The following is a 17,620-nucleotide window of genomic DNA, read 5'->3' as shown; positions in this document are numbered from 1 at the left end:
TTGAATTTGGATTTTCCTGACTATAGGCCCAGTGTTTTATCTGGTTAGTTGGTTGGTTGGTACTTGACCTTCCTTATTAAAGATCCATTAAAGAAGATCAAAATGATATCACTGTGTTTGAGATAAATTACAGCATATCCAACTGTGATTAATCAGAATGATATGTAGCTCTATTACAGGTTAGGCACAAATAGTCCATGTGAACACCTGGGATGGGTACTCTAAATTTATGGATGTCACATATCCTTTGAACTGCATCAATTCTGTCTTCCTCATAGAGGGCAGCATCCTCACTGACGAGGGTACACCATGCTGGGAGATCCTGGTCCAATGTCTCCCATGCTGTACAATCAATTCTAGAGTTCTTCAATGAGGTGCTTTTTCTGACCTCCTTGTGATTTCTTGCCCTGTGTTATTTCTCCCAAAAATATTTTTTTGCATGCTAACATTGTGTCCAACCCATCGTAGTTGTGCTTTCTGTAGTAATGTTGGAACGCTAGGCAGTTTAGTTTGAGAAAGGATATCAGTGTCTGGTACCTTCTAAAACAATTGAAATTGAAGTGATTCAGTTTCCTGACATGGTGCTGGTAGATTGTCCAGATTTCATAGACATTAAGCAATATGGTAAGTTCAATGACTCTGTTGTCCTTCAGTTTGGTTAGTCAGTCTAATACCTCTTCTTTCCCACAGTTTCTTTCAGAACCTCCCAAATACTGAGCTAGGTCTGGCTATGTATGTGTCAACCTCATTGTCAATATGTATGTCCTTGGAAAGGACACTGACAAGGCAAATGAACTTGTCCACAGTCAAAACTTCTCCATTTGCTATAATTGATGGTTTTACATATGGAGTAAGTGGTGCTGATTGACGGAGCACCTGTGTTTTCTTATTGTTAATTGTTAGACCAAAATTAGCATAAGCAACAGAGAATTGATCAATACTTTGTTGAATCTCAGCTTCAGAGGTTCCATTGAGTTCACAATCATCTGCAAACAGATCATTCACCAACACTCCCTCAACTTTGGTCTTGGCTTATAGCCTTTTGAAGTTGAAGAACTTGCCATCAGTGCAGTAGCTAACCTTGAGGTCATGTTTATCCTTAATGAAAGCCTTTGATATCATGGTTGAAAAGCATGTTAAAAGTATGAAAGCAAGGACACATCCTTGTTTCACTCCATTGGTGACTGGGAAATCTCAAGAGCATCGTTCATGATTCAGAACCTGGGCATGCATGCTATCATGAAATTGATGTACAATACTGATGAACTCTGCTGGGCAACCAAATTTTGATATAATTTTCCATATGCCCTCATGACTTCTGGTATCAAAGGCCTTGGTAGGATCCTTAAATGTTGTCTATAGACCTCTGTTCTGTTCCTGGCATTTTTCTTGAAGTTGTCAGGCAACCAACACTATATCAACTATCCCTTGATTGTTTCTGAAGTCACACTGGCTCTCAGAGAGGTGATCATCTTCCAAGTGAAGGGTCTTTCTATTGAGAAAGACTTTGGCAAGAATCTAACCAGTAATGACTAAAAGAGAAATACCCCTGAGATTGTCAAAGGGCAATCTATTCCCTTTGTCTTTATGGAGATGGATAATGGATAATGGAAATACCCTTGAATTCTTGGGGGATACCCAATTCATGTCATATAACCTGCAAAATTTCAGTCAGTTTTTGAATGAGCAATGAACCCCCGCCTTGTAGATCTCAGGTAGAATCAGCTCCTGGTACTTTGACACTTGAAAAGAACCTGATGACATTCAAAACATCTTCTTCAGTTGGAACTTCAACTAGGAACTGATTGACTTCCACTTGAGGTAAACAGTCAATGACTTCTGCATTGACTGATGAGGATCTTTTGAGAACACCATGGAAGTATTCAGCCCGTCACTCTATGATCATGTTCTGTCGTTAATCAATGTGGATCCATCAGTACTTAGTAGTTGAGGTGCACCATATGTCTTTGGCCCACAAATAGCTTTCAGAGCATCATAAAAGCAATTTGGTTTGTTACAGTCTACATAAAATTGAATTTCATCTGTCTCCTTACTGAGTCAAGAGTACTGCATCTCTCTGAACTTTGCTTGTACTTTACTTTTTTTTATTTTTTTAGCTTTTTTTTTTAGTTTTTGCAAGGCACCGGGGTTAAGTGGCTTGCTCAAGGCCACACAGCTAGGTAATTATTAAGCGTCTGAGGCCAGATTTGGACTCAGGTACTCCTGACTCCAGGGCCTGTGCTCTATCCACAGAACCACCCCATGTACTTTTCTTTTGATAGTATTAAGTGCTGCTTTTTTAGAAATGAATGAATTAAACTTCTGGTAAGCTCTGTGGAGTTCTCATTTTTTATTTAGCAGCTTCTGTATTTCCCCATCATTTCCAACAAATCAATCTTGATGTTTGAGAATGTCCTTGCCCAGATAAACAAGTAGAGTGCTATACATCAGATCTCTAAAAGCTGCCCAGTCTTTTTCTGTTCCACTCTTGCCTACTATGTATTGGCTCAATTTTCCCTTCAAGTTAGTAGCAAATTATTCCATACCCAGAGTCATTCTAATCTCTTGATATTAATTCTTCTAGTATTCATTTTGCCTTGGGGCTACTGCTTTGGTTGAATGTGAATATTTAGCTTAGAAAGGATGAGTCTGTGATCTGTTCAACACTCTGCACCACACATCACCTTTGTCAGTCTCACATCCTGTCTGTCTCTTCTCCTTACAATCACATAGTTTAGATGCTAATGTTTGCTATGAGGGTGCATCCAGGAAGTTCTATTGCCTTTAAGTAAGCAGAAGACAGTGTTTGTGATGAGAAGGTCATGAAAGGTGCAAGTCTTCAGTAGTAGGTGATCATTGTTGTGGCTGTTTCCAACTCCATTCCTCCCAAGGACTCCCTGTCATGTCTGGTAATGTGAGCCTGCTCACAGCACCTCTATTGCCAGTTCTTTGCAGAAAATAATTCCCATAAGCATTCTTTAATAAAAATAGAAAAGTAGAGAGCCAAGTTGTTAGAGAAAAGACAGAGATTTGGTGACTTCTCTATAAAACACCTCCCATGAACTTTATATAATGCACCAAAACAAATTATAGAACTTAAAAAAACCTGCAGAAGGACAACTTGAAACAATTTTTTTAACTCAAGACAACCTGGAAGTTTGACAGGAAATGTCTATCATACTGGGATGCCATTGAAGCTCAGTCAGAAAACCATTAGGAGACCTTGAAGGCAACTGAATCAGTCACAGCAGAGGTTTCCAGATCCTTCAATGAGCAGAGGGTGGGGAAGGAGATTAAAGGGGTCCCTTTTCTGGTAGCAGGGGCAGAATTCTGATGGATTGTCCATCTTTGGATAGGGATCTCTATCATGGATGAAGAGGAGCATTAGCAATCAGAGTTTGCAGCTTCAAAGAAGTTGGGACCTTGGTTATAGTTCCAGGGTAGAAAAGTTGCCCATAGATGAATACATAGGCTAAGAGAGTAGCAAATTCACCTCTCCTTAGATCATACCACCTTGGAAGAACAAAAAGTTATAGGTCCCCAGAATTAACTCTGTAATGTTTAAACAAAAATCCTTGAAGCTTGGGACAATGTCACCTCCACTTGTGAAGCAGAAACATGTTAGAATAAAGTTAAAAGTCAAGAAATAGGTTGGGAGAAAAACAATGAGTAAAGAGCAAAAAAAAAGATCCTGACTGTAGAAAGTTACTATGTTGACAAGGAAGATAAAAATATAGTCTCAAAAGAAGACAATAAAGTTAAAACTGCTATATCCAAAATCACAAAGAAAATTATGAATTGGTCTCAGGCCATAGAAGAGTTCAAAATATCAAGTAAGAGAAGTAGAGGAAAAATTGTGAAAAAAAAGAGTGATTCAAAAATCATGAAAAAAGTCAACAGCTTGGTAAAGGAAGTGCAAAAATACTGGAAAAAATAACATCTTAAAAACTGAATAGATCAGATGGCAAAAAGAGACACAAAAAAGTCCTATGAAGAAAAGATTGCTTTGAAAAGATAGTCACATGGAAAAAAGATACACAAAAATTCACTGAAGAACAAGTTTTTAAAACATAATTGGGGGGTGGCTAGGTACTACAGTGGATAGAGCACAGACCCTGAAGCCAGGAGGACCTGAGTTCAAATTTGACCTCAGACACTTAATAATTACCTAGCTGTGGGGTGGCTAGGTGAAAAAGTGGATAAAGCACTAGCCCTGGAGTCAGGAGTACCTGGGTTCAAATCTGGTCTCAGACACTTAATAAATACCTAGCTATGTGGCTTTGGGCAAGCCACTTAACCCCATTTGCCTTGCAAAAACCTAAAAAAAAAAAAATTGACCAGATGGAAAAGTAGATATAAAAGTTCACTGAAGAAAACAATTCCTGAAACTACTGGACTATGTGAAAGTCATAATAAAATAAAAAGCCTAGGAATAAAGGAAAATTTGCCTGAGATTCTAGAACTAGATGGTAAAATAGAAAATGAAAGAATTTACTGATCACCAAGTTCCCAAAATGTAAATTCCCAGAATATTATAGACAGAATATTCTTGAATATTTCAGAGCTCCCAGGTTACAGAGGAGATATTACACATAGTCAAAAAGAAAAATGCAAGTGCCCTGGGACCACAGTCAGAAAAATAAAAGATTTAATATTTCTACATTAGAAAATTGGAGAGCTTGCAATCTAATGGTTCAGAAGACAGAAAGAACTATGATTCCAACCAAGGATCAAGTATAATCCTTCTGGGGAAAAATTGGACATTCAGTGAAATAGAGGATTTTCAAGTATTCCTGATGAAAAGTCAGAGCTGAATAGGAAGTTTTATTTTCAAATACAAGACTTAGAGAAACTTATAAAGGTAGAAAGAGAAATAAAGATTTCAGTGAAGTTGAACTTTATATCCTTACAGGAAAATGATACTTGGAACTCATAATAAAATCTTTCACATCATTAGAGCAGTTAGAACTCACATAAATAAAACTACAATGCCAAACCTACACTTGACAAAGAGACTATTTTATGGAGAACTCACACTGGGCAAGCTCTCACACAACAGATAAAGAACTATATGAGAGACCCTGAAGGTCTCTCTTAAGAATTTTGGAATTGATTGTACAGCATAAGAGAAACTAGGACAGGATTACCCAGCATGGTGTGCCCCCATTAGAGGCTGTGCTGTGTTCTAAGAATAAGTCAGAATTGAAGCAGTTTAAAGGAAATGTGAATTGTGTAAGTGTAGTAGCTCATAATAATGTTTGTCCTTCATTTTTGAAGAACACCAAGACATCAGGGAAGTGATGCCATGATATGCACAGCAACTGAATTTGAGAAAGGGAGTACTGTGCTAAGTCACCAGCCTCACTTTCTCCTCCAGAGCATCTGGGTCCAGTGGCTACATAGAAATCAGGTAGATTGGAGATGAGCCTGTTTGTGAGGCAATCAGGGTTAAGTGACTTGCCCTAGGTCACACAGCTAGGAAGAGTCAAATTTCGATCTATGACTAGATTCAAACTCTCACCCTCCTGAATTCATGGCCAAATTTCCATCCACTTAGCTGCCCTGGGTTAACTTGGAGGATGGAGTGCTGGCTTTGGAGAGAGGACTCTTCTTCCCAAGCTTATATTGGTCTGATCAACCATAGTCAAACACACTAGAACTTGTCTTTGTCTCTAACATAGTGATGTCATTTTGATCTTCTTTGATAATAAGGACAAGAAACAACCAAGCTATTGACATTGATAAAAGGCATGATTGTGAGTTGAATATGATGGGATTAGTATCTAAAAAGAGAAAATTGGGGTGTGGGAAAGAAGAATGCACTGTGAGAAGGAGAGGGAGAGGTAGAATGGGGTAATTTGACATAAAAAAGACAAAAGAGAGCTTTTACAGTGGAGGAGAAGATAGGGAGGTGCAAAGAGAGAATTTGTCCTTTTTCTTATCAGAATTGACTCACACATATTAAATTGGATATAGAAATCAACCTACTCTTCAGGAAAGTAGGAGGGAAGGGGATCAAAGAAGAGGGAGTGATAATAGAAAAGAAGGAAGATTGGGGGAGGTAAAACAGGGTGAAAAGAGAGAGAAAGGAGAATAAATGGAATTAGTATGAAAGAAAATTTTCTAAACTAGTTATGATCATATAAAAATGCAAGAAATCTCTTGATTAGGGAAATGCAAATTTTGGCACTATGAGGTACCACCTCAAACCTATTAGACTGGCTAATATTGACATTTTGTTGATTTGATTTTTGCTGCTTCTTTTTTAATCAGATTAGATAAAGGTTTATAAATATTAACATTTTCAAAGAAAATTTTTAGTTTTATAATTTCTGATGTTACTTTTTTACTTCCAGTTTCCATTTCTTTGTCTTTTAATTTTTAATATTTCTTCTTTTGTTTTCATTTTGTTTTTATTTGTTGTCTTTCTAATTTGTAAATATATAGATATACATACATATATTCAATTCATTGATCCTTTACTTTTCCATTTTTGCTATAATTTAATATTTTATTTTCCACTAAATATGTGTTGTATTTTGTCAAAGGTTTTTTTCTGTATCTATTGTGATAATCATATGATTCTGTAGATTTTGTTAGTGATAAATTCAATCATGATAATAATTTTCCTAATAATGAACCAGTCTTACTTTCCTGTATAAATTCTACCTGTTCATAGTGTATGTTCCTTGTGATATTTTTATATAATCTCCTTGCTAATGTTTTATTTAAAAAAATTTGTATCAATATTCAATAGGGAAATTGATCTTTCATTTTCTTTTTTGTTTTGATACTTCCTGGTTTATATCTCAGACCCATATTTATATAATAAAAGGAATTTAATTGGACTCCTTCTTTGCCTATTTTCCCAAGAAGCTTACACAGTATTAGAATTAATTGTTCTTTAAATATTTCTTAGAAGTCTTTTGAGAATTGTTCTGGTGCTGGAAATTTTTACTTAAGAAGTTCCTTGATGGCTTGTTCAGCTTTTTTTCCCTAAGATTGAATTATTTAAGTATTCTATTTCTTCTATTAGTATGGGTATTTTATATTTTGTAGATATTTATTCATTTTGATTGTCAAATTTATTTTATTTCATTAAGCAAAATAATTCTTAACACATTAATTTTCTCTTCATTGGTAGCAAGTTGACCTCTTTCATTTTTGACACTAGTAATTTGTTTTCTTTCATTCTTAAGTCAATTTAAACAATGATTTATATATTTTATATTTCATTGATTTTCCTAAACCAGTTTCTACTTTTATTTCAGTGGTTTTCTTTCAATTTTATTAATATTCAATTAATTATTAATTTGTCTAGTTCCGAGAGGGAAAAGTTGAGGTCTCCCACTAGTATACTTTTATAATCTATGACTGTAATTTATTCGACTTCTCCTTCAAAAATTTAAATGCTATATTATTTGGCACATATTTAGCAGTGATATGATGTCATTGTTTATGGTACCTTTCAGCAAGATATTGTTTCTTTCCTTATCTCTTTTTATATTTATTTTTGGTTTTGCTTTATTGGCAATCATGTTTACTTTCCCTTCTTTGCTTCAGCTAAAGCACAATAAATTCTGCTCCAACTCCTGACTTTTACCCTATGTGTATTTCTCTGCTTCAAATGTGTTTCTTGTAAACAAGATATTGTAGGATTCTGGTTTTTAATCCATTCTATCTATTTTTGTTTTTTGGATGATTCCATCCCATTCACATCTCCTACCCTTGTCCTTTACCCTTCACTTTTTCCCTTTTCACAAATGTTTTCCTTCTGATCATTGCCTTTCTCAATCTATCCTTCTTTTGATCAAATCTCTATCCCCGTTCTATTATTCCTGTCCTGTCCCTTTTTACTTCCTTATATAGTAAGAGAGAGATTACCATATTCAACTGAATGTGTATGTATATATATATACATATATATGTATATACACATATGTTTCTGAAGCATGTATGGTTCCCTCTTAGAAACAATCACTGAAAGTACATTTTAAGGGGCGGCTAGGTGGCGCAGTGGATAGAGTACCAGACCTGGAGTCAGGAGTACCTGGGTTCAAATCTGGTCTCAGACACTTTATAATTACCTAGCTGTATGGCCTTGGGCAAGATACTTAATCCCATTTGCCTTGCAAACAAAAAAAAAAAACTAAAAAAAAAAGAAAGCACATTTTAAACCTTGCCCAACACCCTCTCCCATTTTCCACTCCATTATATTAACTCTTTAAATGCCTCTTTTATGTGGGATAATTTTCCTCAATTCTTCCCTCCTCCTTTTTCTGTAAAATTTTCTTTCTCATGCTTTTGTTATATTTTGGTGGTATTATCCCTTTAAAATCACCTTATGTCCATACACACTGTTTGTATATCCTCCTCTTAATTGCTCTGCTAGTAATAAAGCTATTAAGAATTGCAAATACCATCTTGCATATAGAAATAAAAAAGGTTAACCTTATTGAATTTTTTATATTTTCTCATTTCCTTTTTTATCTCTTTGTGTTTCTCTTAAATCTTGTATTTGGAAGTCAGATTTTTTTTATTCAGTTTTGGTCTTTTAATTAGGAATGTTTGAAAGTCTTCTATTTTGTTAAATGTCTATTTTCCCCCTAAAAATATGTTCAATTTTGTTGGTTAGGCAATTCCTGTTTATAATCTTAATTCCTATGTCTTCTGGTATAATATTCTAACTCCTTCAGTTCTTTAATGTGAAAATAGCCAGATCCTGTGTAATCAAGATTCTAGCTCGATAAATTTAAATTGGTTTTTCTGATTGCTTGCATTCCTTTCTCCTTGATTTGTGAGTTCAAGAATTGAACTATGATGGTCCTGTAAGTTTTCATTTAGAGATCTATTTCAAGCAATGTTTGGTAGATTCTTTCAATTTTCATTTTGTTCTCTGGTTCTAATATATCAAGGCAGTATTTGTTGTTGTTGTTGTTATTATTATTATTATTATTATTATTATTATTAAAATAATTCCAGGCTTTTTCTCTTTTAATTGTCACTTTTAGGTAATTCAACAAATCTAATATTATTTCTCTTAGATGTATTTTTCTTTTTGTGTTTTTCCCCCATTTATTTATTTTTTTGTACAAATAATGGTTTTTTAATACATTACTAAAATATTTTTTGTTTAAGAGTAAACATAATAACCCCCCAAAATATAGACCTGCATGAGCAGTAAAGTAAAAGAGAGAGAGAAAAAAATTAAAATTAAAATAATAATAAAAATTGTAGGTATGGCCAGGTGGTACAGTGGATAGAACTCAAGCCCAAATCCAGTCCCATACACTGAAAAATCACCCAGCTGTGTGACCCCCATGAAAGCTACCCCGACCCTATTGCCTGGCTAAAAACCAAAAAAAAAGAACCAAAATAAAATAAAATAGTAATAATAATAGTAGGGGTGGCTGGATGGCGGACAAAGCTCTGGCCCTTGAGCCAGGAGCACACAGGTGCAAATCCAGCCTCAGATACCCAATAATCACCCAGCTGTGTGGCCCAAGGTAGGCCACCCAGCCCCATTTGCCCTGCAATCCCCCCCCAAAAAATAATAGTAATAAATGTGCTTAAGTTTGTGTCCCAACACCACCAGCTCTGTCATGGGTGGATCACATTCTTGATGATAAATTCATCACAGAAGTTACTTCGATATTTTTCCACAGTTGCCATTGCTGATCGCAACTCCCTCCATTCATACTTCTCCACTACCGTGTACTATATTTTATCTCTCCTTTCACTCTGACTCTGCTGTAGGGTAGCTGAGTGGCACAGCAAACAGATCCCTGGCCCTGGGGCCAAGAGGCCCCAAGCCCTCATACCACCCCTTAGGCCCAACATCCACCCAGCCCTATGGTCCTGGACAGGCCATCCAATTCCAGCCCCTTGCAAGAAGTAAAAAAGAAAATGTTTTATATATGACCACTCTCCCCCCATGGTCCATCCTTTACTCCATCACTCACATCCTCCCCTTCCCCCTGTTCCCCTTCTCTTCTTCTTACTCCAGATTTCTATACCCCATTGAGTATATATGCTGTTCCCTCTCTTAGCCACCTCTGATGAGAGCAAAGATTCTCTCATTCCCCCTTGCCTTCCCCCCTTCCATACCATTGCAACAGCTCATTGTAATAAAGAAACATCTTATTATATGAAATATCTTAGCCTATTCCTCCTCTCCTGTTTCTTTCTCCCATTATGTTTCCCTTTTATCTATTGACTCCATTTTTACACCACATTATATCTTCAAATTCAGCTTTCTCCTGTTCTTCATCTATAAAAGCTCCTTGTACCTGCTCTATTAAATGAGAAGGTTAATATGAGTATTATCAGTATCATTTTTCTATACAGGAATACATGTAGATCATCATCATTAAGTCCCTCATATTTTCCCCTTCTCCTCCAATCTCTATGCTTCACCTGAGTCCTGTATTTGAAGATCAAACATTCTGTTCAGCTCTGGCTATTCTAACAGGAACATTTGAAATTCCCCTGATTCATTGAACGTCCATCTTTTTCCCTGGGGAAGGATGTTCAATTTTGCTGGGTAGTTGATTCTTGGTTGCATTCTAAGCTTTTTTGTCTTCCAGAGTATTATATTCCAAGCCCTACGAGATTTTAATGTAGTTGCTGCTAAGTCCTGTGTGATCCTGACTGCAGTTCCACAATATTTGAATTATGTCCTTCTGATTGCTTGTAATATTTTCTCTTTGACTTGGGAGTCCTGGAACTTGGCTATAACATTCCTGGGGGTTGTTATTTTTGGATCTCTTTCTTGGGAGATTGGTGGATTCTCTCAATTTCTATTTTGCCCTCAGACTCTAGGATATCAGGGCAATTTTGCTGCAGTAGTTCTTTGAAAATGATGTCAAGGCTCTTTTCCTGATCATGACTTTCAGGTATTCCAATAATTTTGAAATTATCTTTTCTAAATCTGTTTTCCGTATCAGTTGTTTTTTCAATGAGGTGTTTCACATTTTTTCTAATTTTTTTCTTTTTTTTTCCTTTTGAAGTATTGTGTCCTGATTTCTTGTAAAATCAGCAATGTCCCTCAGTTCCATTCTTTGTCTGAAGGATTTGCTTTCCTCAGAGAGCTATTTCTTTTTCCATATGGCCAATTCTGCTTTTTTAAAGCATTCTTCTCCTCAGTAACTTTTTGAACTGTTTTATCCTTTTGACCTATGCTGGTTTTTAACATGCTATTTTCTTCAACATTTTTTTGGCTCTCCTTGACTAAGCTGCTGACTTCATTTTCATGTTTTTCCTGCATCTCTCTCATTTCTTTTCCCATTTTTCTTCTGTCTCCTTCATTTGATTTTCAAAGTCTTTTTTGAGTTCTGTCATAGCTTGAGCCCAATTTCTGTTTTTTCTTGGAGTCTTTAGATGCAGGAGTTCATCGTCAGATTGAGTGTTTTGATCCTTCTTGGTATCACAGGCAAAGTATTTCTCAATGGTGCTCCTCTTTTTTCTCTGCTTACTCATTTCTCCAGCCTGTGCCTGGTTTTGGGGTGCTTCCTGAGCTTTTGAGTATTAGTGGGACACCCCCCCCCCACAAGGATCTCCATGTATGAGGCTCAGTCTTCCCTTTTGGTCTGTGAATGACCACAAGCACACCCCTCTGCCACAGGGCTGAGGTGGGGGGGGCTGCTGTTCTATGGGGGGCCTAGACTACGATCAGGATCTGAATGTGGGCAGAACCCCAGAGTCCTGTTCCAGAGACAGAGGACAGAGCTGAGAAGTCTCTCTCCACTCCCCTCCCTAGGCTCAGCACTCATGTCCTGCGGGCTCCTGCTCACCAGCTTCTGCTTCCAATTCCTGGATTTAGGCTGCTGCAACCATGCTGCTCGCTGTGTGCCCTGAGGGCTGGACTTCACTACTCGCTCTGGCAGAGGTACCCCCGCTGATCCCCCCAAGTTGTGCCTGATACTCCTCAGGGTATAAGTCTGGAAGCTACCTTCACTGCTCTGAGCTGCAGCTCCCCATGCCCTGGGGCTGCCTCTGGGAGGCTGAAGTTCCTTCGCTCTGGTGGGCTACACCTCCAACCCAGTGGAGTGGAACCTTTTCTGCTCTTTTCCAGGTTATCTTGGGTTGGAGAATTGCCTTATCCCATCCCTCTGTGGGTTCTGTCTCTCAAAAATTTAGTTAGAGCCCTTATTTTATAAGTTTTGAGAGAGAGCACCTAAGAGATGGTACTCTGTTGTTGCCCTTAGATCTATTTTCTAGATCAGTTGTTTTTTCAAATGAGAAATTTTACATTTTATTTTCTTATTTTTTAATATCTATCTTAATGTCTAATAGAATCCTTTGCTTCCACTTACTGAATTCTAATTTTTAAGAAATTATTTTCTTAAGTGAGCATTTTTACTACCTTTTGCATTTATCCAACTTTATTTTTTAGAGAATTAACCTTGGCAAAATTTTGTATATCTTTTGACATGCTATTTACTTTTCATGAATCTGTTAAATTACTCCCATTTCTTTTCCTATTTTTCTTGTACTTCATTAATTTGTTATTTTGTTTGTCTGTTTTGGTGGGGCAATGGGGTTAAGTGACTTGTCCAAAGTCACATGGCTAGTAAATATTGTTTGAGGTCATATTTGAACCCTGGTCCTCCTTACTCCAGAACTGGCATTCTATCCACTGTATCACTTAGCTGCGTCTATTAATTTGCTTTTTAAAATCCTTTTTAAAGTCTTTGGGAAATTCTTTATTGGCCCAAGACCAAATTACATTTTTCTTTGAGGCTTCACATGTAGCCATTTGACACTATTGTTCTCTTCTAAGCTTATGTCTTATCTTCTATGTTACTATAGGAACTTTTTGTAGTTGATTTTTTTTATTTCTTTTGCAAGCCTCTTGCTGTGAGAATGGCTACCATTGTTGCTTTTGAACTCCACTCTACTCCTAACCCTGTGAGACAGACCATTCCTGTCTTGATGGTAAGCTGCTTCCCTTCAACTGAACCAATCCTGAGGAAATTGTAGGGGAATTTGGGAGTGCTTCAGAGGTTTCCTTTCCTCACTCCACCATCTTGGCACCAGATATGATGGATTCTTTTCTTTACAATCCTCCAGTGGTCAATAAGTTTGTACTTCAACATATCCAATGACTAAGGATCTCATTTGCTGACCCGGAAGCTTACATCTGGCTGACATTTCTAATTTTAATATCAATAGCAGTAACAATAATATTAACATTACTAATTGTGATATTAAAATTGACAATAACAATGACATTAGACTAAACATCTTTGGTTCATTAGATTATTTTTCATAACTTTAGTGAGGGTTTGCAACTCCATGTTGACCCATTCTATTTATATCACTGGAAACCTAGTCATTTGGAGCCTAGACAAATCTTTATTTATTTATAGCATTCTTCTTGTCTTTTCTCTGGAGATGTAGAGAGATGCTAAATTTCCTTTAATTGGTAATTAACAGCTTTCTGCCAAAGACCCCAGGCAGTTGATTAACTAGACTATGATCTTTCATTGGAAAGAAATCATTTACTGGGTAGTGAATTGTGCATGATACTATTTTAGGTAGATTAGAGAAAAAATACCTCATTTTCGTATCATTTGGAACAAGGGACATTAAATCCAGTGAGGAGAAGATTGGTTTGGGAAGCTCATAAGCATTTTTCAAATATTTGAAGCATTCCATTGTCACATGGAAGAGACAGCAATCTTATTCATTTTGGATACTCAGAGTATAACTAGGATTAAGAGGTGGAAAAATTAAAGAGGACACAAGCTCATTATATTAAAAAGGGCTCAATCAAAGGAGTAGATGATAAAATAGACAGAATTTTGGAATTGGAATCAGGAAGACTTGAGTTCAACTTTTGCCAAAAGAATATCCTAACCATGTAGCCCTGGAAAGTTTTTTAAACTGTCTCCCTCAGTTTCCTTACCTCTACAATGAATATAATTATGGTACCTATCTCCCATAGTTTTTGTAAGGGGAAAAAATGAGATAAAAATTTTTAATGAATTCTAAATTCTTAAGGGACTATATAAATGTGAGTATTATCATTAATATCACCAATATTATCATCATCATTATTATTTTTACTAGATCAAAACTCCAGATAAATATGACAAAAATACCAAGAGTTCATGGCACAAAATAAAGTTAAGGAGCTAGACTTTCTGAGGAGGAAATATCAACTTACACTCCAAAGAATAATGTTAATCTACAGATGGCATTGAGAAAGGGATCAACCTGTAAGTTTCAGAGAAAGAAGTAATGAGTAGGTAAGTTTGATGAGTTCCTTTTGATTGTATTGAAACAGTCTTTTGTTGATCTAACTGTAACAACAGAGAGAGGTATTATCTCTTTCTGAGTAATCCAGAATGTGGAAGAGAGTTCCATGACACTTGACAAATCATACAATCAATATTTATTGCTTTTTATTTCTTTTATTATTTACTTATTTAAGGCAATAGGGTCAAGTGACATGCCTAAGGTCACACAGCTAGGCAGTCATTAAGTGTCTGAGGCTGGATTTGAACTCAGGTCTCCTGACTCCAGGGTCAGTGCTCTATCCACTGTGCCACCTAGCTGCCCCTCTACTTATTTCTAATAATTCTTATAAGGAGAAATAGTATTAGCAAGAATCTATAGAACATTGCTAAGGGTTATGAAAACCTTAGCAAGAAACTAGACTTTAAATATCTGGTCTTGCTATTTCTATTACTAACTGAAAGCAGTAGCCTTATGCAAGAAAGTCAAATATATAGCTTATGCCTGTTAAAAAGATGATACCTGAAAACAGGATTTAGATTTCCAAACCATAGTTACATAGTTTAAAATTATTCATAAGTGTGTGTGTGTGTGTGTGTGTGTGTGTGTGTGTGTGTATAGAGAGTATAGTACAGATGAGTAAACTGAGGCAGATGGGTTAAATGACTTTCCAGGGTGGTATATATATAAAATACATTTTATATAATAAATATAATATATATATATGTATATATATATTTTATGGCAATGATATATTGCACCTTACAAGGACTGGCCTATAAGGAAAGTGCTGTAATTATTCCCATTTTACATATGTGGAAACAGAGGTTAAGTGGTTGAGAGACTTACCCAGGTGACACAGCTAGCAAATGCACGAAACTGCATTCAACTTCATCTCCAAAACTAGTTCTTTATTCATCATACCTCCTATGTGAAAACCAACAGGAAAAAAAAAAAACAGTACAAGAAACATAAGGGAGACATGATAGCTGTATAGCAGGGCTATTATGTGCAAATGGGATTGGATTTATTCTGCTTAGAATCAAAAGTCTACCCATGAGTAGAAACCACAAAAAAGACAAAATTTTGACTCATAAAATCTTTCTCACAGTTAGAATTATTTTAAAATGCAAAGTGTCATTTGAAACAATGTTTTTTCAAACTAAAGGTGGTGTGAGTAGGGAACGATAGAGAATATTTTAGATAGAGATTAAACTTTCTGGTCTTCCAACAAAGATCCTTTAAGTCAGTATATCTGTTTGGTGATCAACTGCATGATAAGTCACTTAACTACTCAGTCTCAGTGTCCTCATTTGTAAAATGAGGATAATAATGCACTCTCAATCTCATGGACTTATGATGTGTTTAACTGATGTTTTAATTAGTATATTCATCTTAAATAGAGACAACAAGAAGAATAATGATGATAACCAATGACATAATAATAAAATGAAGCCTTATAAATTTGGTATTATTTTTCATATTTCTCTAGAAAGAAAAAAAATTGCTTTTAATTCATTTTTTCAGGAGTTTCTCTTAAAGATCTTCTGTTTTCCAAATTCCCCAGTTTCCTTAAGACTTTTCTCTGCAACCTCATTCAGTCATTAAGTAAACGAATACCTATTAATTGTTTACTATATACCAGATATATTCTAAGATACTAATTACAAAGAGAGTAAAAAACATATTCCTTGTTCTCAAAGAACTTATTTTCTAAGGTTAACCAGAAAGAAGAATGAATCTGGTCAAGATAATTAACATTCTCAGTCTGACTTTATCCCAGCCTAACTTTGTGCTTTTGTGAATATCTTTCATGGAATTAGGGATTTGGATTAAGCGATCTCTCAGCTCAGCCTATGTAGGTGGCCCTGTACAGATAGTGTTGAGCTTGAAATCAGAAGGTAATGTTGTCATTTCTGTTATGTCTGACTCTCTGTGACCCCATTTGGGGTTTTTGGCAGAGATACTAGAGTGGCTTGCCATTTCCTTCTCCAGCTCATTTTACAGATGAGGAAACTGAGGCAAACAAGGTGAAGTGATTTTCCCAAGGTCAAAGAACTAGAAATCACCTGAGATTAGATTTGAACTCAGGGAGATGGGTCTTCCTTACTTCAGGCCAAACTCTCTAACCACTGTGACAGCTAACTGCTTCTAGAGTCAGAAAAGACCTAAGTTAATTTAATGTCAGACATACGTTGCCTGACATTCAGCAAGTCACTTACCTTTGTTTTCCTTAGTTTCCTCAGTTATAAAAATGAAGGCAATAATAGTATCCACCTCCAGGGATTTTATGAATCTCAAATGGGATAATATTTGTAAAACACTTACCACAGAGCTTAGCACATAGTAACTCTTTCATAAATATTTGTTTCTTTTCTTTCTAAAAACTTGCAATGCTTTTATGTCTCTCAAAAACTTCCTTTACCTTGAACTCCTTCAAAATAAAATTGTACTGTGTCCTATTTCTTCTTGGCTAGCTGAGTAATCTCATATTCTAATCCCTGCTTAGGTCATTAATCATTTATAATCAATTTGTTAATCCTCCAGGATGCAAGCAGTCTCCAACCAATGATCAGTTTGTGTTCCAGAAGTGTCATTCTAAGTTGGTTGTTTAGAACTCAGAATGCATTTCACCATGGAAACCATCATAAATATTGGTTAGGTTCTCAGATTGGTCCACAAAACCTAGATAATAATGGAGTTGTAATCTTGTACATTCACATTCAGGAGATAAACAACACACACGTATGTGTCTACAGAGTCATGCATATGTGTATAAATAAACATGTACATACACACATGTACATACCCTTTCCCTTTTAAAATATATTTTATGTGTGTGAGTGTGTGTGTGTGTGTGTTTGTGTGTGTGTGCGTGTGTGTTTGAGAGAAAAAACAGGAGGCATTGGGTGATTTAGTGAATAGAGTGCTGGGCTTCTAGTCAGGAAGACCTGAGTTCAAATATAGCCTCAGACACTTTCTAGCATTGTACCCCTGGGCAAGTCACTAAACCTCTGCCTGCCTTAATCCACTAGAGAAAGAAAAGACAACCTGCTTCAGCATCTGGAACAAGAAAATTCCATCAAATCCTATGGTCCACAGAGTCATAAGGATTAAAGGACTGAATAACTGCAGCAGCAAATAAAAACAGTGCTGTTGTAACACCAGTAATGAAATAATGATACTGGATAAGAAATAGGTAGTGTATTATTTTTTTATTTCTTTTTTGATGTTTTTTTATCCAGAAAGTTGGTATTTTAGAAAAAAAAATAGTATGCTTGGAGGAGCTTCTATGGAGATGCTATAGGAGACTTGTGAGCACTTTCAAAATTTTAGAACCTAATTATTCTGAATCATGTCCAAGTTCACTTCAGTGCTA

General features: G+C 36.0%; 1 long non-coding RNA gene across 2 annotated transcripts in view; it reads right to left on the bottom strand.

The window, feature by feature from the left end:
* Nucleotides 1-16,838, bottom strand: part of LOC141503065 (uncharacterized) — a 205,242-nt gene extending 188,404 nt beyond the window's left edge. For both annotated transcript variants that reach the window (XR_012472755.1, XR_012472754.1), the window contains exons 1-2: nt 16,570-16,838; nt 15,091-15,168 (exon numbers count right to left, since the gene is read on the bottom strand). This is a non-coding gene — a long non-coding RNA (uncharacterized LOC141503065). The remainder of the gene's footprint in view (nt 1-15,090; nt 15,169-16,569) is intronic.
* Between the last annotated feature and the right edge of the window lie 782 nt (nt 16,839-17,620).

Source organism: Macrotis lagotis, chromosome X (assembly GCF_037893015.1).
Source record: "Macrotis lagotis isolate mMagLag1 chromosome X, bilby.v1.9.chrom.fasta, whole genome shotgun sequence".
Taxonomy (NCBI): Eukaryota; Metazoa; Chordata; class Mammalia; order Peramelemorphia; family Peramelidae; genus Macrotis; species Macrotis lagotis.
This window is presented reverse-complemented; position numbering and strand designations above follow the sequence as displayed.